Genomic DNA, 24,519 nt, shown 5'->3' on the forward strand with positions numbered 1-24,519 from the left:
ACTCCTGGGACCATCTGATCTGTCTCTGGTTGAGCACTTGCGCGGTCCGCCAGTATTCCAAGTTCTTGTGGTCAGTTCGGACCTGGATCTTGTGCCGCGCCCCTATCAAAAGATGTCTCCATTGCCGAAATGCCGCGTAGATCGCAAGCAGTTCTCGGTCATACACCGTGTAGTTTTGCTCCGACTTGCTCAGCTTCCTAGAGAAAAAGGCACACGGTCTCCAGTTCTCCTTGGACCTGGGTTGCAAAATTACCGCTCCGATCGCGCGGTCGGACGCATCCGTCTCCAGTCTCATGGGCTTCTCCGGATCCACGTGCAGGAGCTGCTCTTCCGAGGCAAACGCCTTCTTCAGTTTTTCAAAGGATTGCTGCGCATCCTCTGTCCATGCGAACTTTTCTTTGCTACTAAGACAATCCGTTATGGGCGCTGTCAAGTGAGCGAAGTCCTTTATGAACTTCCTGTAGAAGTTGCTGAAGCCTAGGAACCTCTGCACATCCTTTCTGTTTTGGGGGGCCTTCCATTCCAGCACTGCCTTCACCTTGCCTGGATCCATGGCCAGTCCTTTGTCTGACAACCTGTACCCCAGGAACTCGACCTCCCTGGCGTGGAATTGGCATTTTTCCAACTTGACCCACAACTGATGCTTCTTCAGTCTCTGTAGCACCTCCCTGACGTCTCTGACGTGTTGCGTTTCATTGTCCGATTAAGACGTCATCCAAAAAGGCTACGCAATTCTTGTACAGCAGGGGCCCCAACACATGGTGCATGAAGGCTTGAAAGCAGGCGGACCCCGATTGTAATCCAAATGGCATAACTAAGTACTCAAAAGTCCCCAGGGGGGGTGAACATGGTCGTTTTCCATTCGTCCCCCTCCCTTATCCTAATCAGATTGTATGCCCCCCTGAGGTCCAGCTTGGTAAAAATCTTCCCCTGCCTCACACGTGTCAAAATATCGTCAATCCTGGGCATTGGGAAAGTCACGGGTTCTGACACCAGGTTTACGGCCCTGTAATCCACGGCTAATCTGGGTTGATTAGTCTCTTTTTTGTCCACAAAGAACACTGGGCTGCCCCCCACCGCCTTTGATTCCCTTATGAAACCTCTCTTCAGGTTCTTGTCAATAAACTGCCTCAACTCCTGCATCTCCCAGTCGGACATGGCATACAGCTTACCCACCGGTAACTGAGCCCCTGGAAGCAGGTTGATTTGGCAGTCAAATGACCTGTGGGGGGGCCTCTGTCTGCCTCCCTCTTGCTGAAGACCTCCTTCAAATCAGCATATTGTGGTGGCACCTGCCCTTTTTCCTCCAGGGCCACCCCAGCCACCCTGGCCACAGTCATTCTTGGTTCCTTCCCTCCCAGACAGTGTTCTAAGCAGTAAGCTGACCCAAAGGTGAGCGACCGCTGATGCCATGACACCACTGGGTCATGTATTGCCAGCCAGCTCATTCCCAGTATTATTGGGGGTCCTGCCAGCGTGGCCACGTGAAAGGCAATGGTTTCCGTGTGCCTGGAAACACTCATCCGCATTGGCGGTGTCTGGTGTGTCACTTCCCCTCCCAGTAGTTCCCTGCCATCGATGGTGGTCACCTGCAAGGGAAAATCTAGTGGCAACAGGTGGAGCTGGTGCTCCAGAGCGAAGTCTCTGCTGAAGAAATTACACGAGCTGCCAGAATCCAGCAGCCCCTCCACTTTGACTGGGTGCCCATTTGGGAGTTCTAGCACCACTTCTATAGCTATAGCTGCCTTGGGAGGGTCAGGCTGGGGCACTTCTATTGGTTGCTGGCCTGGCTGCTGCCCCTGCTGGTTGGCAGCCAGGCTTTCTCGTTTCCCTGCACCGGCCCTTCCTCCCCCTTCTCGCCGTGGCCTGCAGCCCCCATCATGCCTTGCCAGGCCTTTCGTTGAGGACAGACCTTTGCAAAATGTCCTGGCCGCTGACAGAGGAAACACTTCTTGGTAGTTTTCCACTCCTTCCCCTCCATTTTCTGGCCTTCACTAGCGTTTGAAACTTCGCACGCACGCGCTCCATCAATTTCCATCGGCTCTGCGGCCTGGGAAGGCTCCCTCGGTATCTCAGGAATGCTGTTGCCATGGGAACGTTCCGCCCTTATCTCCCGCTTCTCCTGAGCCCGCGCTTCCTGGCGTACACCGATCGCAAGCACAGTCTTCGTGAGTTCATCCATCGACCGCGGGCGGGGCGCTCTGGACAACTCGTCTTTCACTTTGGGGTCCAAACCTGCCTCAAACAGCATTTGTACTGGTTCAGAGTCCAGATCCCACCCGAGCTTGTGCACTAACAACGCAAAACGCGACCAGTAGTTTCTGACGGACAGGCTCCCCTGCTTGCACCCCATCAGCTCCATCCGTGTCATGCTTTGCTCAACCTCGCTGGAGAACATCGCGTCCATTGCCTGGTAGAATTTCTTAAGATCTTTCAATGCATCATTCCCCGTTGCCATTAAGGGCCTGATCCATTCGCGCGCCCCATCCTGCAGATGTCCAACAACGTAAGCCACCCTCTCCCCGTCATCAGCAAAGTCATTTTTTTGCAATTCCAAAGCGTATTGAATTTCCGTTCAGAAAGCATTATAGTCTTGGGGCTTTCCTTTTTTCTTTTTCTTTTTGGAAAATAATATTTATTACTTTTCCAACAATTTAAACACAACACTAAAATGAAAAAAAGAAAAAAAGAACAATACAATACAATACAAAAACACTACATAACACTAACACATTAAACTAACAAAACCAAACAAAAACAATTTAAAACACATCAAACAATTTCAATATCTTATCTTTCATTCACTTATTTCCACGACCTCCTCACACCTCCCTTTTTGTATTCCACTTCTGTTAATTGTTTCAGCAATTCCTTTCCATCTTCCTCTGTTTTCTATCCTATAATTATCTTAACACATTCTAACCTTATTTTTCCTTTAATATTCTATTAATCTATTTATACTTAATTCCTTATAACATTTCTACTAAAGCCATATAACTTCATTCCAACATCCTTCTAACATTCATTAATTTTACAGTATTTCTGTAAATAGTCCTTAAACTTTTTCCAGTCTTCTTCCACCAACTCTTCTCCCTGTTCCTGGATTCTGCCAGTCATTTCCGCCAGTTCCATATAGTCCATCAACTTCATCTGCCATTCTTCCCGGGTGGGTAAATCTTGTGTCTTCTAATACTTCGCAATGAGTATTCTTGCTGCTGTAGTTGCATACATAAAAAAAGTTCTATCCTTCTTTTGCACCAATTGGCAGACCATGCCCAGGAGAAAGGCCTCTGGTTTCCTCAGGAAGGTATATTTGAATACCTTTTTCATTTCATTATAAATCATCTCCCAGAATGTCTTAATCCTTGTGCATGTCCACCAAAGGTGAAAGAATGTCCCTTCAGTCTCATTACATTTCCAACATTTATTGTCGGGCAAATGGTAAATTTTTTCAAGCTTGACTGGTGTCATGTACCACCTATAAATCATTTTCATTAAATTTTCTCTTAGGGCATTACATGCCGTGAATTTCATACCTGTGGTCCATAACTGTTCCCAGTCAGCCATCATTATGTTATGTCCAACGTCTTGTGCCCATTTAATCATAGCTGATTTCACCATTTCATCCTGAGTGTTCCATTTCAACAGCAAGTTATACATTCTTGACAAATTCTTGATTTTTGGTTCTAACAATTCTGTTTCCAATTTTGATTTTTCCACCTGGAAGCCAACTTTTTTGTCCAAATTGTATGCCTCCATTATTTGGTAATAATGGAGCCAAACTTGCACTTTGTTTTTCAATTTTTCAAAGCTCTGCAATTTTATTCTGTCTCCATCTTGTTCCAGAATTTCCCAATATTTCGGCCATTTGGCCTCCATATTGAGTTTTTTCTGTGCCTTTGCTTCCATTGGTGACAACCATCTTGGGGTTTTCTTTTCTAACAAATCCTTATATCTTATCCAAACATTAAACAATGCTTTTCTAACAATATGGTTTTTAAACGCTTTATGTGCTTTTACCTTATTGTACCACAGATATGCATGCCAGCCAAATGCATTATTAAAACCTTCTAAATCCAACACTTCAGTGTTTTTAAGAAGCAGCCATTCTCTCAGCTAGCAAAAAGCAGCTGATTCATAATAAAGTTTAAGGTCTGGCAGGGCAAATCCACCTCTTTCTTTGGCATCCGTTAATATCTCAAATTTTATTTGAGGCTTCTTGCCCTGCCAAACAAATCTGGAAATATCTTTCTGCCACTTCTTGAAACAATCCATCTTATCCAAAATTTGCAATGTTTGAAACAAAAACAACATCCTTGGCAACACATTAATTTTTATCACAGCAATTCGGCCTAACAATGATAACTTCAAATTTGTCCATACTTCTAAATCCTTTTTCACTTCAATCCAACATTTTTCATAATTATCCTTAAATAAATTCACATTTTTGGCAGTCATATTAACCCCTAAATATTTCACTTTCTTAACCAATGTTAGTCCTGTCTCCTCCTGAAACTTCTCTCTCTCATTCACAGTTAAGTTTTTCTCTAAAACCTTGGTTTTCATCTTATTCAACTTAAAACCTGCTACCTGTCCAAATTCTTGAATCAGTTCCAATATCCTTTTGGTACTAGGTTCTTGCTCCTGTAAAGTCAATACTAAGTCATCAGCAAATGCTTTCAATTTGTACTGTTTAGCTCCCACTTGTATACCTTTAACCTCTTGGTCCTTTCTAATCATATTTAACAAAACCTCCAGGACCGATATAAAGAGCAATGGAGAAATTGGGCAACCTTGTCGTGTCCCTTTCTCAATCTTAAACTCTTCTGTCACTACATTGTTCACAATTAGTTTTGCCTTTTGTTCTGAATAAATTGCACCTATACCATTTTCAAAACCTTGACCTACCCCCATCCCCTGTAGATTCTTCTTCGTGAAACTCCAAGAAATGTTGTCAAAGGCTTTCTCTGCATCCACAAATATCAAGACTGCCTTAGTATTGATATTCACTTGTAGTTTTTCTAGAATATTATTTATATTCCTCGTGTTGTCAGACAAATGTCTGCCCGGGAGAAAGCCCGCTTGGTCTTTATGAATTTCTTCTGCTAACACCTTTTTTAATCTTTTAGCCAAAATATCTGCAAAAATTTTGTAATCCACATTAAGCAGCGATATAGGGCGGTAGTTCTTGAGCTGTGTCTTTTCAGTCTCTATTTTCAGTATAAGTGTAATGTAAGCGTCCTTCCACAACTCTGGTGCCTTTCTCCCTTCCAATATTTCATTACAGACTTCCTTCAATGGTTGTATTAGCCATTCTTTCAAAGATCTGTAATAACTTGAAGTCAAACCATCTGGTCCTGGAGATTTACCTAGTTGCATGTTCTGGATGGCCCCTTCCACCTCCTGATCTGTTATTTTGTAATTCAACATTAGCTGTTTTTCCTGAGAGATTTTGTGTAGTCCATTTATTTTCAAAAATCGATCAATGTCCATTTCTTTCTGCTTCTCCTGTGTATAAAGTTGTTTGAAATACCTCTGAAAACACTTCCTGATCTCCACTGGATTCTGTATATTCTTTCCTTCCACTTCCAAATTCGTAATAGTATTGAGTTTTTGTCTTTTTTTCATTTGCCCGGCCAACAATTTTCCACACTTATTTGCCGATTCAAATGTCTGTTTAATCTTCCATTCTATTTCCTGATTCGTCAGCTTTGTATATTGTGCTTGGTATAACTTTATCTCTTTCAGGATCTCCTGTGACTTTGGTTTTGCTCTCAGTTTCTTCTCTCCTTCCTTTATTTTCCCCAGGATTTTATCCTTTTTTTCATTCTGAATTCTCTTCTTAATTGCATTCTGTTGTATTAGGAATCCTCTCATAACTGCTTTGCTTGCGTCCCAAATTACTCTTTTTTCCACTGTAGTATTCATGTTTATCTCGAAATAATCTCTTAGAGTTTTTTGGGCCTTCTTAGTTACCTCTTCATTCCTGAACAAAGTATCGTTCATCCTCCATCTAAAGGAGCCATAGTCTTGGGGCTTTCCTCCAAACTTGTTTACCAGCCCCGGGACCTTCCTCCCTATCGGGGTGGCTCTGACCTGTGCATCCTGAGCCCGCCTCTCCTCCAGGGGAACAACATGTGCCTCCAGGTCTTGGTTCCTCTCGACCAGACCTCGCGCAATGGCTTCTTGCTCTGTCTCTCCAGCCGGCCCTGTTTGGCTCATTGTGCTGCCTCCCCGGGGCTGCGCATAAGCAACATCAGGGACTGACGGATTGCTGTAATGGTTCTAGGGGTTGCTCATGCGTAAGCTGGTGCTTATCTCCCCGGCTGGGTGCAAACACCTGGCTGGGTTGCCAAAGTGAACCTTTTCTGTCCGGACAGCCACTCACCCATGGCTGACTCAATTGCTGGCAGAATCCGCCAGTGGGCATTTCTTAAACTTCTTCCAGCAAAGAAGCTCTTTGACGCCTAGTCTCCTCCTACTCTCTCTGGCTTTTGCTCTCTCCCTCCGGCACTGATGGCAGTTCCCTGACACCTAGCTAGGCATTTTTTGCTATTCTGATATTCCTTATCAAACCAAGTCTGTCTTTTAAACTTTTTTATTTTTTATCACACTAGTTGTGGTCATCAGTGGGTGCATTCAGTTGATTATGTTCTCATAAAGACTCTCCTCCCTGAAAGAGAGAGGAGTGGTTGTGGGCGGGAGCGTTGCCCCCTGCCTCCAGCTCACCTGGCTGGCACTCACGCCCCCCCCCAGTGGCCGCCCAACCAGGTGCCATGGGGGGGGGCGTGTCCAGCAGCCTTTATGCTGCAGTGCCAGCCTCTCCCCGGCCTCATTTCTACTTGTCGTCCTGAGAATATATATAATAACAACAATAAATAAATAAATAAAAATGAATAGATAAATAATAGAATAAAATACTACTAATAATAAATAAAATAAGTGGATGTTATTTATTTATTTATTTATTTATTTATTTATTGAAAAATTATTATAATAAATATATAATGATAAATATACATTAATAATAATAAAAGAGAATAAGTGGAATGATGTCACATACCAAGATTAAATTGATTAATTAATTAAACAAATCCATAGATAAATATATAAATAAACAAATAACATTAGAAGAAGAAAAAATCATTAATAACAAATAATTTACATATATTTCGGAACCCACAGTTGGTTAGAGCGTGGTGACAATAACGCCAAGGTTGCAGGTTTAATCCCTGTATGGAACAATTATATATTCCTGCTTTGCAAGGGGTTGGACTAAATGACCCTCGGGGTCCCACACAATTCTAGAGAGCCTGGATAGTTCAACTGGTTAGAGCATGGGGCCGATAATGCTAAGGTTGCTGGTTTGATCCCCGTATGGGACCCTGGTATATTCTGCGTTGCAGGGGATTGAATGAGATATTATAATATGAAGTAGGAAGCATCTTAATTTTTAAGAAAAATTAAAAATAAATAAATAATAATAATAATAAATATTAATATATATAGAGAGAGTAATAAATAACACACGGAAGCACATACTAATGGGATAAACAATTAAACATTTAACTGAATGCTTGAGAATCATTGTTTTAAGTAAAGCAATCATTAATTAGTATATTTGTTTCAGAATCAATAACACGTCCCTGTACAACCGCTTGTAAGCGGTGGCACGTGTTTGTGGCAGTAGCTTTAGCATGTTATCCATGGCGCCTAAGAGGAAGCGCTCTGCAACAGAATCTACTCACACCTCAGGCTGCATGGGTGCATATAGCCGTAATTCATCGGGGGTGCCACATGGACGGGATAATAACCCCAAAACTATTTCACACTGCCTAAATGCATTTAGATCGTTCATTGATGATTATGAGCAGCGTTTTTCCCTATCAATCCCCTATAATGAATAATTATTTCATATTATCGTCAGTTACGGTAGACAATTGATAGTATCAGTAATTAATTCTACTTACAGTGGTAATTGATTGAACAAATAATACTGGATTAGATTTTAATAAATAACAACAATAATAAATAATAATAACAATAAATGGATAAATAACAGATAAATAATAATAGAATGATAACAACAACAATAAGGGGGTATAGCTCAGTGGTAGAGCATTTGACTGCACATCAAGAGGTCCCTGGTTCATATCCGGGTGCACCTCCCACCAGCTCCCTCCTCTCCGCATTCTTCGATTGAATTCTTTGATCGGGCACTAAGACTTATCCGGAATTTTGGTTACGAGGCACTCTTAGCAAAATGTGACATAGTCAGCCTTCTGTCTATTGCCAGTTCATCCCAATGACTCTCATTTGCTGGGATTCAAATTTCAAGGGAATATTACATTGTCAAGGCTATGCCGATGGGTTGTTCTGCAGCCGGCTTGGCCTTTGAGACATTTAGCACTTGTTGGGACTGGGCCTTGCGCTACAGAACCAACTCACCTGGGGCGACACGTTACCTCGGTGACTTTTCTACTCATTGGGAAACCCAACACTGGCGAATGTGCCTCCCTTCTGGAGGCCTTCTCAGCTTTGGCCCAGGAGCTGGGAGTTCCCCTCAGATAAGGCGGACCCTCAACGCATCTTACTTGCCTGGGTATAGAGCTTGACACAGCAGCTCAATCCGCCCGCCTGCCAGTGGGGAAAATAGTTGCCCTTAACGAAACTATTTGTCAAACCCTTCCCGAAATAATAATAATAATAATAATAATAATAATAATAATGAAGTCGCTCTTAGACAGGTCCAGTCCTTGCTAGATCATTTCAACTTCGCATGTAGAGTAGTTTCACCAGGCCGCCCATTTCGCTCACCCTTAGCCAGGTTGTCAGCGGGCCTCAAGCATCCGCACCATAGAGTAAGACTTATCAAGTCGGTCAAGGCGGATTGTGAGATGGGGATCAGATTTCTGGAACACTACAATGGAGTCTCCCTATGGCTGGAAATCCTTAATTTGGCCTCTGATTTCCAGGTCCACTCCAATGCGCGTGCCCGCCTAGCCAGGCTGTCAGTGGTCTTAGACACCCGCACAACAGGGTCCGCCTCCCCAGGTCGGTCAAGGCAGATCTGGAGGTGTGGACGACTTGTCTGGAGATCTACAATGGGGTATCTCTATGGCAGGATGTCTTGAATCTGTCATCAGACTTCCAGGTCCAATTGGATGCGGCTGGGTCCTTAGGCTTTGGCTTGTACTTCAAGGGGCGCTGGTGTGCACTACGATGGCCGACGGCATGGCAAGGTCAGGCCATCACGTTGGATCTCACCTTTCTTGAGTTCTTTCCAATAGTGGTGGCCGTTCACATCTGGACGGAAGATTTTCGAGATCACCGCTTGTGCTTCCGACAACCTGGCGGTCATGAACATTCTAGCCAGGCAGTCATCTCGGTCTGAGAGGATCTCCTCCCTTCTGCGGGCGTTCGTCCTCCGGTGCCTTGAGTTCAACATAATATTTTCAGCCAAATTCGTACCCAGAGCCAATAATGACATTGCCGATGCCTTGTCTCGATTTCAGATACCTCGCTTCCGGTTGCTTGCACCTGGAGCACAACTGTTGCCCGAACCCTTTCCGGAGCACCTGTGGAATGTGGGAGACGCAAAGTGATACAGGGAGTATTGGCATCCATGGCACCCTCCACTCTCAGGTCCTACAAGGAGGCCTGGTGTGATTTCCTTGGTTCCAGGTCTGGGTTATCTGGACTCTCACATGACGTACCTCCTACCACTGACGATGTCTTGCAGTACCTTTCCCATCTCGATGATCTGGGACGTGCTCCTAAAACCTTAAAGATTCACGTAGCCGCCATCAGCTTCTTTTCAAAAGCTACATTTGCTCATGACCCGGGTAGCGACTTCTTGATCCGTAGAGCCATTGAGGGTTGGGGCAGGTTACAACCTCACAGGGCCGAGGGCCATAAGCCAATTCTTACGGGTTATCACAGATACGCATAAAACTCAGGTCAATTTGCTGGTGCAGGTTCGAAACATGTCTCTTTTCCGCAGCATACGCTATCGCCTTTTTGGCGCGCTTAGAGTTGGTGAGGTGGTGTTTGAAGTTAGTGCACGAGGTTCAACACGCGGCCTCCTGTGCAAGGACGTGCAGTTGTCCGATTCTAATGTGACAGTGGATATACGTCAGTCCAAGACTGATCAGGCTGGTAAGGGTGTCCTAGTTAAGCTCACGGCATCGGCACAGCAGGGCCCATGCCCGGTAGAGGACACTAGGCGGTACCTCTACCTCAGACCGCCCGGCCCGGGTCTGTTTCTGGTCCATGAAGTTGGGTCACCCTTGTTGAGGCACCAATTCACCAGAGTACTTCGCAAGGCTATTGAGGCTTGTGGTCTATCCTCCCAGGAGTACGCCACGCACTCATTTAGGATGGGCGCCGCAACCACGGCCACGCACCTGGGGCTACCGGCGGACAGGATCAAAGAAATGGGCCGGTGGAACTCCAATGCTTATAAGTCTAATATGTGACCTGCAGCTTTACCCTACTTATCTGCCTTTTCTTTTCTGTCTTTTACCCTCAGCTATGCTCAGGAGAAGCGTGTGGATTTGCGGCCACAGTATAGTTCATTGGGCCCGCGTACGAGCGGTGAGCTGCGGCCTTGCATACAATCTTGGCCTTCCACATGGTGTTCGAATTTCCTGGCTTTCGAGAAGAGGCATGCGTTGGGAGGAGCTTATGCCATTGCTGTGGGAGAAAGTAGCCAAGTTCGGCCCTCCCGACATCCTTGTAATTCATTTGGGGGAGAATGACCTCCTAACAGAGGGAGTGTGGACTTGTTGTGGAGCATAAAAGAGACCTGAATGCATTTGCAGCCTTGTGTCCCAGAACAACGGTGTTCTGGTCCTCCTTCCTGAAACGAACTGTGTGGCGCGGTGCGCAAAGCTGTATGGCCATTGAAAGAACCAGGAAACTCTGGTCCTTGAAACGAACTGTTTGGCGCGGTGCGCAAAGCTGTATGGCCATTGAAAGAACCAGGAAACTCGTAATTCGGGCGGTGGCCCGTTGGGTGCGCTCTATGTATGGCCGAGTCATTTATCATGACCGTATCCGGATTGGCGACCAAGCTTTATACCGGAATGACGGCGTCCACTTATCGGATCTGGGGAACGACATTTGGTTAGCTAGTGTCAGCAAAAGCATCTGGGATTGGTTGCAGCTTTGAAGGTATTGGCGGCGAGCCTTTAGCTCGGGTGGCGGTTAGGCATTGGAATAATGTGTTGTGGTGTGTCGAAGTGCTAGGTGTGGCCATCGCCTATGCCTTCAATTTATAGGGGTATTCCGTTAAAGGAATCTGGCGGTCGTGTATTCCGTCCGAAGCCTGCTTGGCGGGAGGCCATGGCACGACCCTCGGTGACATCAGGGGTGAGCCTATAGTTGGATTAGCATCAACAGGTGTTGACCCCCTGGTGAATAAACCCACTTGTTTTGCGATCCAATGCCTAAGCCAATATCTTTTCATTGCTGTAATCAATAAAGTTGTGGCCTTTTCTAGCCCATTAACCTTATATCACGTGTCCCTTTGTCTTCATTTTACTTCGCGGGGGTCGGGTCCTCGAACCACAAAGTCGGACTACGTTTCCTGTTTCTAACAACATTTCCCCCTTTAATAAAGCAAATTCATGGGAGTCCAGGATCTGAATCATTTTTTCTTGGACCTGTGCATTCCATTTTAACCTCATATTTCCAAGTATCAGATATTCTGTTTCATCCAATAATTTAGGAAAGGCAGGAGAAACGAATGATGTCAGAGATAACTCAAGTGGAAAGTGGTCACTTTCAGCTCTGGGAATTATCCTAAAGGTGTCTCGGTTAATTGGCACATTATTAGATGTTAGGATATAATCTATGGTGCTAGTAAATCCTCTGGGGGAGATAAAAGTAAAATAACCCTCTTGATCCCCTTGATCGTGCCCATTGCATAACAAAAGGTTACTGTCAGGGGCTCAGGAACAGAGGCACAGGGGAGGAAGGAAATGGAGAGCGAAGGGGAAGAATCTGAGGGCAGCGTAGGGGAGTATGACAGTGACCTGAGAGATTCCATGAGCTTCTCCAGCGGATCGGAAGATTCCCAGAAGGAGGCGCCGAGGGTCAGGGCAAGGGGGGTCCCAGGGGGGACGCACCAGAAACAAGGGGCCAGCGGGGACTCCCAAAGCAGCAGCGGGAGATCAGGACCAGCTTCCCCACCAGAGCGTAGTGGGGGGGAAGAGTCCCATGTGTCAGGGCCAGCGTCTCCTCCATCAGGGAGAGAAGATGAGTCAGGGCTGACCACGCCTCTATCGGAGAGTGGGGGAACGGAGGGGAGGTCAGGTCCAGCTAGCCCCCCCGAAGGGGGAAGCAGTGACAGGAGCAGTGTAACGGTCAGGAGGAAGGTTGCCGGCTGGGCGCGCGCGCCAAGTTCAAATGTACAGGCGTGTGGGACAGCAGAAAACCCGGATTGGGAACCAGGTCCTAAAGCCCGCCGGAGGCAGGGGGAAGACTCAGGGGACTCAGCGTCAGAAGAGTCTAGGAAGGGCAAGACCCCAGCGGACGGGCGGAACCAGAGGAGGAAAGAGCAAAGGAAGAGGTGGAGCAAGGCCAGAGTCTTAAACTGGTGTCTGGGGGGAGGAGATTCAGACGGAGCTTCAGCGGTCTAGAGTTTCAGACGTAGAGCTGCGCGCTGCGGCTGTGAAAGCGAAACTGAACTTCAATAAAGACTTTTGTATATAACAACGAACCGGCGTTGGTCCTTTGTGAGCTGGGACCTCGGGCAGCTCTGACAGTTACGCTTAATTATAAGTTCCCAGCGCGGTTAGAGGTGGTGTCCATTGCTGCCCTCTGACAGATTTCGGGTTCGTCCTCCAAGTTTAGTCCAGATAATATTGTATTTTGTGGGGAAACAAGGCCGATCTGGGCATTGAAGTCGCCTCCCAAGACAAGCTGAGGGTTGGGAGACAGAGAGTCTATACTTTCGAGTAGTTGGTCAAGTTTTTCCCAATATGATCTCAGTTCCCCACAAGACTTTACTGGAGGTATGTACACTCAGATACAGTAAGTATTTCTCCAGAGACTATCAGAAAGGGACAACACTAAAAAATTAGGGGTGGTCAGCGAGGGAAACTGTTGAATTGATACATTAAGAGAGGTTGACACTGGCACCGCCAGCCCCCCCGCTAGGCCTTCCATATTTTACAGTTTTAAGAGCTGGATGAATGTAACTTGTGTTGTTGTTGTTTAGTCGTTTAGTCGTGTCCAACTCTTCATGACCCCATGGACCAGAGCACACCAGGCACTTCTGTCTTCCACTGCCTCCTGCAGTTTGGTCAAACTCATGCTGGTAGCTTCGAAAACACTATCCAACCATCTCGTCCTCTGTCGTCCCCTTCTCCTTGTGCCCTCCATCTTTCCCAACATCAGGGTCTTTCCCAGGGAGTCTTCTCTTCTCATGAGGTGGCCAAAGTATTGGAGCCTCATCTTCCTTCCAGTAAGCACTCAGGGCTGATTTCCTTAAGAATGGATAGGTTTGATCTTCTTGCAGTCCATGGGACTCTCAAGAGTCTCCTCCAGCACCATAATTCAAAAGCATCAATTCTTGGGCGATCAGCCTTCTTTTTGGTCCAGCCTTCTCTTCCATACATCACTACTGGGAAAACCATAGCTTTTACTATACGGACCTTTATTGGCAAGGTGATGTCTCTACTTTTTAAGATGCTGTCTAGGTTTGTCATTGCTTTTCTCCCAAGAAGCAGGCATCTTTTAATTTCGTGACTGCTATCACCATCTGCAGTGATAATGGAGCCCAAGAAAGTGAAATCTCTCACTGCCTCCATTTCTTCCCCTTCTATTTGCCAGGAGGTGATGGGACCAGTGGCCATGATCTTCGTTTTTTTGATGTTGAGCTTCAGACCATATTTTGCGCTCTCCTCTTTCACCCTCAATAAAAGGTTCTTTAATTCCTCCTCACTTTCTGCCATCAAGGTTGTGTCATCTGCATATCTGAGGTTGTTGATATTTCTTCCGGCAATCTTAATTCCGGCTAGGAATTCATCCAGTCCAGCCTTTCACATGATGAATTCTGCAGCCTTGTCATACTCCTTTCCCAATTTTGAACCAATCAGTTGTTCCATATCCAGTTCTAACCGTAGCTTCTTGTCCCACATAGAGATTTATCAGGAGACAGATGAGGTGATCAGGCACTCCCATTTCTTTAAGAACTTGCCATAGTTTGCTGTGGTCGACACAGTCAAAGGCTTTTGCATAGTCAATGAAGCAGAAGTAGATGTCTTTCTGAAACTCTCTAGCTGTCTCCATAATCCAGCGCATGTTTGCAATTTGGTCTCTGGTTCCTCTGCCTCTTCTAAATCCAGCTTGCATTTCTGGGAGTTCTCGGTCCACATACTGCTTGAGCCTGCCTTGTAGAATTTTTTTTTTCATAATTTTTTATTCATATTTGCACATATATACAGGAAAAACAAACAAAAAATCCACCACATACCTTATACAAATTATATCCACTTCACAAATCATAAATAAAATATATAACTGAGTTAGTCTCAACTGAGCCTTGGACTTCCCTCCACTCCTTTGGTAAGTATCGAATAAATTATATAGTCGCGTACTTTTTAACTCTTTTACATAGGCCTTTCCCGCTGTTAGAGTTATTTCAACCCCGCCAGTGTCACCTGAGATTTAGATTCCATATACATTAAATATTTCTTCCAATTATCATGAAATTTCTGTTCGTCTTGGTCCCTTAATCTTCCTGATATTCTATCAAGCTCAGCATAATTTATCATTTTAACCTGCCACTCACTTATGTTAGGTATTACTTCTAATTTCCAATTTTGTGCTAACATAATTCTTGCAGCTGTCGTGGCATATAGAAACAAGGTCTTATCTTCTTTTTTAATTTCTTTACCAACCATTCCTAACAAAAAAGCTTCTGGCTTTTTGGGAAATGTATATTTCAAGATTTTTTTAAGTTCATTATAGACTGTCAGGGAACTGACATCAGAGGCACGGGAGAAGGAGAGGGTCTCTGATTCTGCAGGAGAAGGTCCCAGCGCTAGGGGGAGACTCGGCTGGGAAGAAGGGGAAGGGAATAAGTGTAACACCAGGGATCCAGGAGAGCAACGGGACCAGGAGGTGCAGGGGCTCCAGGACTCTTCGCTGGAAGTTAGTGAGGAGAGCCCAGGCACCCCGCTACCCACGCCCACCCTGCGCAGGAGACTCCTGCGCAGTGAGAGGCGGAGACGCTTGGGCGTCAAACAGCTCTTATGTTGGCAGCGCTTTAAGAAACGCCCACAGACAGATTCTACGAGTGACTAAGGGCAGCCACGCTGAGATGGGCTGTGCAGTCCGAAGGGTTTAACCAGGCAATCTAATGCCCAAATGGGGCAGGATTACGCACGAGTAACTCCCAACCACTACATAGACCAATTCCCAAAAGCCTCTCACTTTGCAGCACGACCACCACATATGGTAGAGGTCACCTTCTACCTCTCTACATTTCCAGCATCTTTTATCCTTCAACTTATAAATCTTCGCTAATTTCACTGGTGTATGGTACCACCTGTAGATCATTTTCCACAGGTTTTCCTTTAGTGCCGTGCATGCCGTAAATCTCATATTCTTGTTCCATAGTTCCAACCACCTCTCAAAGTCGATATTATATCCAATGTCTATCGCCCACTTAGTCATGGCCTCCTTCACCTCCTCATCTTTTGTATACCACTCCAGCAAAATATCGTACATCCTTGACAGTGTTTTGTTCTTACCTTCTATAACTTCTACATTAAATTTAGATTTTTTATCTTCAAATCCTACTTTCTTTTTGTCTTCTTTTAACAGGTCATTTACTTGGTGGTATTGCAACCACCCAGAAAATAAATTTTTGATCTCTTCATATGGTCTAAGTTTAATCCCTTGATCTGTCTTCCAAGTTAGTTCTTCATAGGTGGCATTCTTCCCTTCCATATTTGTTTTTTTTATAGTTAACACCTCTATTGGTGAAATCCACCAAGGTGTCTTCCTTTCCAATATATTTTTATTTCTTTCCCATACTTGGAATAGTGGTCCCCTAAAAATATGATTTAGAAAGCCTCTATGGACTTTCACCTTTTCGTACCACAGGTACGAGTGCCACCCATACCTGTTATCGAAACCTTCCAAGTCCAAGATGTCCCTATTTTCCAATCTTATCCAATCCTTCAGCCACACTAAACACGCCGCTTCATAATATAAACTTAGATCCGGTAGAGCGAATCCCCCTCTTTCTTTTTTGTCCACCAATATTTTCATTTTTATTCGTGGTCTTTTGCCTTGCCAGGTGTATCTCGCTAAGGCTCTTTGCCACTCTTTACACTGCTTTAAACCTTTTAGTACCGGAATGGTTTGGAACAAAAATAACATTCTGGGGAGAACGTTCATTTTGATAACCACTATCCTCCCCAGAAAAGATAGCCTCAATCTCTCCCAGATTTCATGATCTTTCTTAATATTCTTCCAAGTGACTTCATAATTATCCTTATATAGGTTAATATTTTTCGCTGATATCCACACTCCAAGGTATTTCACTTTCTTTGCTGTCATAATTCCCGTCTTTTGTTCTAGTTCTACAATATCTTCCTTAGTTAGATTTTTAGAGCCTGCCTTGTAGAATTTTAAGCATAACCTTGCTAGCGTGTGAAATGAGTGCAATTGTGTGGTAGTTGGAGCATTCTTTGGCGCTGCCCTTCTTTGGGATTGGGATGTAGACTGATCTTCTCCAATCCTCTGGCCACTGCTGAGTTTTCCAAACTTGCTGGCATATTTGGTGTAGCACCTTAACAGCATCATCTTTTAAAATTTTAAATAGTTCAGCTGGAATACCATCACTTCCACTGGCCTTGTTATTTGCAGTGCTTTCTAAGGCCCATTTGACTTCACTCTCCAGGATGTATGGCTCAAGGTCAGCAACCACACTACCTGGGGTGTATGAGACATCCATATCTTTCTGGTATAATTCCTCTGTGTATTCTTGCCACCTCTTCTTGTTTTTTTTTAATATATATTTATTAGCATTTTCTATAATGAAACAAAAACAAAAATAAAAAACCACAACAAAAAAGAAAAATATATATAACAAACATACAAAAATATAAAACTTAAAAACAATTAAAAACACATAAAGTTTCAATTGCTTATTTCTTTTAATTTCTCAGACCTCCTCACACCTTCCCTTCTTGTATTCCAATTCAAATTATTAGCTCAGCAAATCCTTATTACTTATTTCTCAACTTTAACTTAATAATTTAATTTAACATATTATTATTTTACTTTTTCTCTTTCATCCATTTCCTCAATTTATTTTTGCTAACCTTATTTTCATTTAATTTAGTTCATTTTAAAAAACCAATTTTACCTTATCCAAACTTAAACATCAATACTTATACATCAATACTCATTCTTAAAACATTTTTTCTAAAGTCGATCCAAATTCTTTTCTTGATGTCTTCTGCTTCTGTTAGGTCCTTACCACTTTTGTCCTTTATTATGGTAATCTTTGTACGAAACGTTCCTTTCATATCTCCAATTTTCTTGAACAGATCTCTGGTTCTTCCCATTCTGTTGTTTTCCTCTATTTCTTTGCATTGCTCGTTTAAGAAGGCCTTCTTGTCTCTCCTTGCTATTTTTGGGAAATCTGCATTCAATTTCCTGTATCTTTCACTATCTCCCTCGCATTTTGCTTGCCTTCTCTCCCCCGCTATTTGTAAGGCCTCGTTGGACAGCCACTTTGCTTTCTTGCATTTCCTTTTCATTGGGATGGTTTTCGTTGCTGCCTCCTGTATAATGTTGCGAGCCTCCATCCATAGTTCTTCAGGCACTCTGTCCACCAAATCTAAATCCTTAAACCTGTTCCTCACTTCCACTGTGTATTCATAAGGGATTTGATTTAGAGTGTATCTTACCTGTCCAGTGGTTTTTCCTACTTTCTTCAGTTTAAGCTTGAATTTTGCTATAAGAAGCTGATGATCTGAGCCACAGTCAGCTCCAGGTCTTGTTTTTGCTGACTGTATAGAGCTTCTCCATCTTTGGCTGCAGAGAATATAATCAATCTGATTTCGATGCTGCCCATCTGGTGATGTCCATGTGTAGAGTCGTCTCTTGTGTTGTTGGAAAAGCGTGTTTGTGATGACCAGCTTGTTCTCTTGAAAGAACTCTATTAGCCTTTGCCCTGCTTCGTTTTGATCTCCAAGGCCAAACTTGCCAGTTGTTCCTTTTATCTCTTGATTCCCTACTTTAGCATTCCAATCCCCTATAATGAGAAGAACATCCTTCTTTGGTGTCACTTCTATAAGGTGTTGTAAGTCTTCATAGAATTGGTCAATTTCAGTTTCTTCAGCACCAGTAGTTGGTGCATAAACTTGGATTACTGTGATGTTAAAAGGTCTGCCTTGGATTCGTATCGAGATCATTCTATCATTTTTGAGATTGCATCCCAGTACATCTTTTGACACTCTTTTGTGGACTATGAGGGCCACTCCATTTCTTTTACGGGTTTCTTGCCCACAGTAGTAGATATGATGGTCATCCGAACTGAATTCGCCCATTCCCGTCCATTTTAGTTCACTGATGCCCAGGATGTCAATATTTATTCTTACCATCTCATTTTTGACCACATCCAACTTACCCAGGTTCATGGTTCTTACATTCCAGGTTCCTATGCAATATTTTTCTTTACAGCATTGGACTTTCCTTTCGCTTCCAGGCATATCCGCAACTGAGCGTCCTTTCGGCTTTGGCCCAGCTGCTTCATCAGCTCTGAATCTACTTATACTTGTCCTCCGCTCTTCCTCAGTAGCATGTTGGACGCCATCCGACCTGAGGGGCTCATCTTCCAGCGTCATAACTTTTATATGCCTATTGTCTTTGTCCATGGAGTTTTCTTGGCAGGGATACTGGAGTGGCTTGCCAGTTCCTCCTCCAGGTGGATCACATTTGGTCAAAACTCTCCACTATGACCTGTTCATCTTGGGTGCCCTGCTCGGCATAGTTCAGAGCTTCTCTGAGTTATTCAAGCCTCTTTGCCACGGCAAGGCAGTGATCCATGAAGGGGGAGTGTAACTTGTAAAACCCTGTAATTCAAACATAGTGCCCTCTTTTGCCCAAGTTTCTTGACGAAAGATGATATCATGTTTTTGTAGATAGGGACAGAAATCACTGTCTTGGATTTGATCGGCCATCCTGTTACATTCAATGAGAGAAGTTTCATTGTTTTACAGTGATTTACTCTTTTTTTTAAAAAAAAAAAATTTTTAATTACCGTAAGTTTCTTACAAATATAACACATACTACAACAAAAAAGAAACAAAATCACAAATATAAACAAAAAAGAAAATAAGAAAATAAAAATACATATCTACAAACACCCAGACAATACAAATTAATTGGCTACTTAAACTTCTAATGTCATAAACATGGTTTTGACTTCCTCTGAGCCCTCCCATCTGAATTTCCTTGTATTTAAATATAGCAGTTTTCTAATATCATTATAAAACACAATATTCCAATAAAAATCAAATTTATTTATTTATAATGATTTTTATTGAATGATTTTATGTTACAAAAAACAATACAGCCATACTACCACTGAATATAATTAAGAAATAAAAATTTTATACATCAATATTTAGTTTATTTGTTATTTACCATCTTATTTCCTCCCAAACATTGCATACAACAACACACATATGTGCAGACACCCACACACCCACACCCGCACACAAAATGATAATAATGAAAGTAAATATTTTTCCACTTTTATCTTCCAAAATCTTTTCTTCAACTTTGACTTCCTGTCAAGTCCCTTTGCATATGTTTTATCTTACATTTGAATGTACACAAAACAATAAACCTTTCTGTATAATTTTTCTAATACATTCTGAAAACATAATAAATCCTTAATTGTTATGCACCTCCTTTTAGTTCCTCTATCACTCGAATGCTAGCACAGAGTCAAAACTATTATTATATTTTTCAACATATCTTCTATAACCATCCCATTTTTCTGCAAATTTTCGCTTTGAGTTTCCTCTGAGTTTACTAGTCAATTGAGCCGTCTCCACCAATTCCTGTAATTTGATTTGCCAATCTGTTATTTTTGGAGCCTCGTGATCTTTCCATCCCTTGGCCACAAGTATACGAGCTGCTGCGGTTGCATACAAGAATACCTCTCTTAGATTTTTGGGGATCTCTTTATCTATAATACTTCATAGAAATGCCTCTGGTTTTTTCGTAAAAGTTATCCCCATCATCTTTTTTAGTTCATCGTATATTTTTCCCCAATTTTTTTAAATCTTTTCACACGTCCACCACATGTGGATCATGTCACCGTTATTTCCTCCACATCTCCAACAAGCATTCGCCAAGTTTTTATACATTCTTGATCATCTGGAAGGAGTGAGGTACCACCTATGAGCCATTTTCATCATGTTCTCTCTTATATTATAGCTGGCTGTAAATTTCAGATTTACCTTCCATAAGTTTTGCCAACCTTTTAGCATAATTGGATGGCCCACATCTTGGGCCCACTTTATCATTGAAGCCTTAACCTCCTCATCCATTACTTCGTAGTCTAAAAGAAGTCTATACATTTTTGCTATTATTTTAGTTTTACTATTCAGTAATTCTCTTTCAAATCTTGAAGGCTCCTTTTCAAAACCTATCTGCTTATCCTGTCTGAACATTTCATTAACCTGGAAGTAATCTAGCCAACTAGAAAAGTGATCTTTTATTTTCTCATAATTTATCAATATTAGTTGACCCTCCTCCTCCTCCCTTAATATTGTGTTATACGTTATCCAGTTCTCTTTGATTTTTTTTTTTTAACAGCGATTGCTTCTAATGGAGAGTTCCATCTTGGGGTTTTCTGTTCCAAATATTCTTAACTTTTCTTAAAGTTCTAAATCTCAATTATTTCACTAACTCTTACTTTCATCCTAGGCCTATTTAGTACTTTCAAGTAATTTCAACTAAAATTTAGTACTTTCAAGTAATTTCTAATTTTTAATGTTACAATACTTATTCAAATAGTCTTTAAATTTATTCCACTCTTCTTGATGTTCCTCTTCTTTCTGGTCATGGATTCTTCCAGTAAGGTCAGCCAACTCCACATATTCCATCATTTTCATCCGCCATTCTTCCACAGTTGGTAGTTCTTGTGTTTTCCATTTCTTGGCTATAAGAATTTGAGCAGCCGTTGTGGCATACAAAAATAACTTTACATCTTTCTTGGGTTGGTCGCTTTCGCGGAAAGGGTGCCGGTGCTTTGAAGGCAGGGCAGAACTGCTAGAGCGCTGCAGTACCCCGAAAAAACCTCGGATCGAGCCTTCCGAGGACCTGGTGTTCCTACGGGTGCCTGGAATGACTCCCCCGCTTCCCGGTAAACTCCTAAAAGAGTGCCAAGTGCGAGTGGGGTCAGAGATGGCGGCACTTGGGAATAGACTCGCTCCCTTCATTGCATGAAGCTCTGAGTCCGGCGATCGTGAGCGGCCAATTCCTCCCCCCAAAAATTGACTTGAAATTCTTGAGTAAAGAGCTATAAATTCGATCAGCTAATTAGGAAGGAAAGGGATTTAAAAACGGAGGTCATCCCTTCCGCTGAATAAAGGAGAAAGCAGCTAACGTAACCAAAGCCGCAGTTTAAAACTTCTTTTCTTCCGAAAGCTTTCAAGTAAACATTGACCCCCCTTCTAGCAGGGGGAAGGGGGTAAAAAGACTAACTTTAAAAATTAATTTCCCCGCAGAAGATTGTTTGAACTGTTGTATCTTCTTTGTGGAAGCAGACCACCCGGTGGGGGGAGGCTAGACTCTATTGTGACGTCATAAAGGAATCGGATACTTTCAACTTTCGTTTTTTTCTGGGAAAAACAAAGTAACTCCAGCTGCCAGAACTCTAAAACCACTATTAACAGTATATCTACCCCCCGGATACAAATTGCAACTCTGAAATTAAACTTCTGGGAATCCAGTTAAAGGAGTAAAAAAAGGTTTAAAAAGTTGAGGAAAGGAGAGACTGCTTTTTTTTGCAGTGGGACTAGTGGACTAGTGGAGAGGCTGGGAAGAAAATTTGTCTGCTCTCTTATCTCCCCCTTTGTGACTGAGGCTGACCTGGGGGGGGGGTTTAAAAAGTATGGAAGGGGGAGAGAAAGGAGAGAAGGGGAAAAGACCAGAGAAAGCTAAAACTAAAGTAAGGAAGGACTTTTGAAGAGTCAGTGATGCAACTGCTTCAGGAAATTAAAGCAGAAGTAAGAGGAAATCAAAAATCTATACAGGACCTAAAAAATGACTTTGTTGAATTAAAGCAAGATTTGAAAGAGGTTAAGACAGATGTATCTGCACATGAAGCTAGACTGACACAATTGGAAACTGTAAGAGTCCCTGATATGGAAACAATTCAGCAGGAAGCCCAGAATTCAATTGTGTTTCTTCAATTGAAAGAGAGGGAGACCCATTTGAGATTGAGAGGGATACCCCAGAAGGAGCAGGACAATTTGAAGGACTGGCTTATTGATGAATTTGCTGCTCAGTGGGATCTCTCAAAAGAAGAATTAAATTCCTGGATTGATAAGGCTTATAGATTTGGACCGAAAAAGGACTCTAAGATCACACAGGATTGCATGGTGATCTTTAAAACAAAAGAACAAAGAGACATTGTTCTAGGACATCACTATAAAAAAGGCCTAAAGATAGAAGGGAAGGGGGTAATCTTGTTTAAAGAGATCCCGAGACACTTCTTGGCCCTGAGAAATAACTGCACAGATTTGGCGACTGCTTTAAGAAGAAAGAACATCTTTTTCAGGTGAGAGTTCCCAGAAGGTCTCTCTTTCAAATTTCAAGGGAGAAAACAAAGAATTAGAACTGTTGGAGAGAAAGAGAGATTTCTGGAGAAAAACGCAAAAGAGCTTGGATTGGAAAGTCCCTCATCACTGGGGGCAAGGGCAGTAGGCCCCTAAAAAAACTAGGATGTCCCTAAAAATTTACTCCTGGAACGTGAATGGTTTGAATTCTCATCGAAAAAGGAACCAAGTTTACCATGTTTTGGTAAGACAGAATTTGGATATAATTTGTTTACAAGAAACACATGTTATTAGACTTCATAGAAAGATTCTACAGAATAAAAAACTTGGACAGGAATTTATCTCATCGGACAAAGTTAAAAAAAGAGGCGTGGTTTTTTATTTTTTATGTTAAAGAAAAATGGAATCCCAAGTTGTTGTTTAAGGACGAGGAGGGGAGATACATTGCTGTTGAAATTACAGCACAAGGCGACAAATTTCTTTTACTGGGAATCTACTGGTAAAGTAGAATTCTTTAAGAATTTGGACTTAAAACTTACGGATTATTTGGATTACAAATTGATTTTAATGGGTGACCTGAATGGGGTAGTCTCAACATTTATGGATAAGTCACAAGAACAAAAACTTCAAAATTCTGGCAGATTACCTAAGATCTTGATATGATGGATAAATATCATCTGTCAGACATATGGAGGCTACGGAATCCTATAGAAAGAGACTACACTTTTTTCTCAAATTCAAGCTAAACATTTTCAAGAATCGATTAACTGGGCAACAATTTTTTCCATTTTGAATGTTGTCTAGATTTCTACAATTTTTTCCTTTTTGAATGTTGTCTAGATTTCTACAACTGATTTACGGTATTTTTGCACTGCTGAATCAGGAAATGGCATCCGTTTCTCTCCATCAGGTCAGGTTTTTGTGTTATGTTGATTTGAAAAAAAAATCAGATCTTGTGACAAAATCGATTACATTTTTGTGGCATTATCAGCTGATTTTTGTCAACACATATCATCCTAAATATATTTTTAAGAGGAAAAAATGTTTTTCCAACAACATATATTGATTACCTGATAGAAACATCAATTACTGTAAACTGAATGGTGGGCATTGATAAAGGTAAGTACACGTAAATTGCATGTTGCTTCACCATTTTTCAAACGTCAGGGCTTGAACTTCTGTTTCTTGGAACTCCGCTCAGCGGCAGGGAGGTCTCTCTTCAGAGTCCAACAGTAGTCAGCTATCATGACTGCGTCCCAGCGACCCTGATACCTGGTCTCCATCTCTTTCATGTCCTGATGGAATCTCTCCCCCTGCCCTGCTCGTCACTCGTTGAACCCAGGTTCTCAGGAAACCGGTCCATATGTGAAAATAGGTAGTGCATCTTGACGCTCATGTTGCAGCCCAGGTTTCTGAAAGCAGTCAGCATGTTGTTGACAAGTTCTGCGTAGTTTCTGGCCTTATTGTTGCAAAGAAAGTTCTTCACTACCAGAACAAATGCCTTCCACGCTTCCAGTTTCACTTTGTTCATTGAGTTTCCGAACTCTGGATCTCCGATGAGCTGACGGATCTGAGGACCGTCAAAGATGCCAGCTTTCAACTTCTCCATGGTCAATCCTGGAAAAGCCTGGCACAAGTAAGTGAAGCAGTCACCATCCTTGTCCAGAGCCTTGGTGAACTGCTTGATTAAGCC

General features: G+C 42.7%; 1 long non-coding RNA gene across 1 annotated transcript; it reads left to right on the plus strand.

The window, feature by feature from the left end:
• The first annotated feature begins 8,481 nt into the window (after positions 1–8,481).
• LOC310697713 lies at positions 8,482–11,516 on the plus strand. The gene is made up of 2 exons (XR_014521150.1): positions 8,482–9,418; positions 9,516–11,516. It is a non-coding gene; the product is annotated as an uncharacterized lncRNA (long non-coding RNA).
• Positions 11,517–24,519: the final 13,003 nt, after the last annotated feature.

Source organism: Podarcis liolepis (genome assembly GCF_965112155.1).
Source record: "Podarcis liolepis genome assembly, chromosome: W".
In the NCBI taxonomy this organism is placed as follows: domain Eukaryota; kingdom Metazoa; phylum Chordata; class Lepidosauria; order Squamata; family Lacertidae; genus Podarcis; species Podarcis liolepis.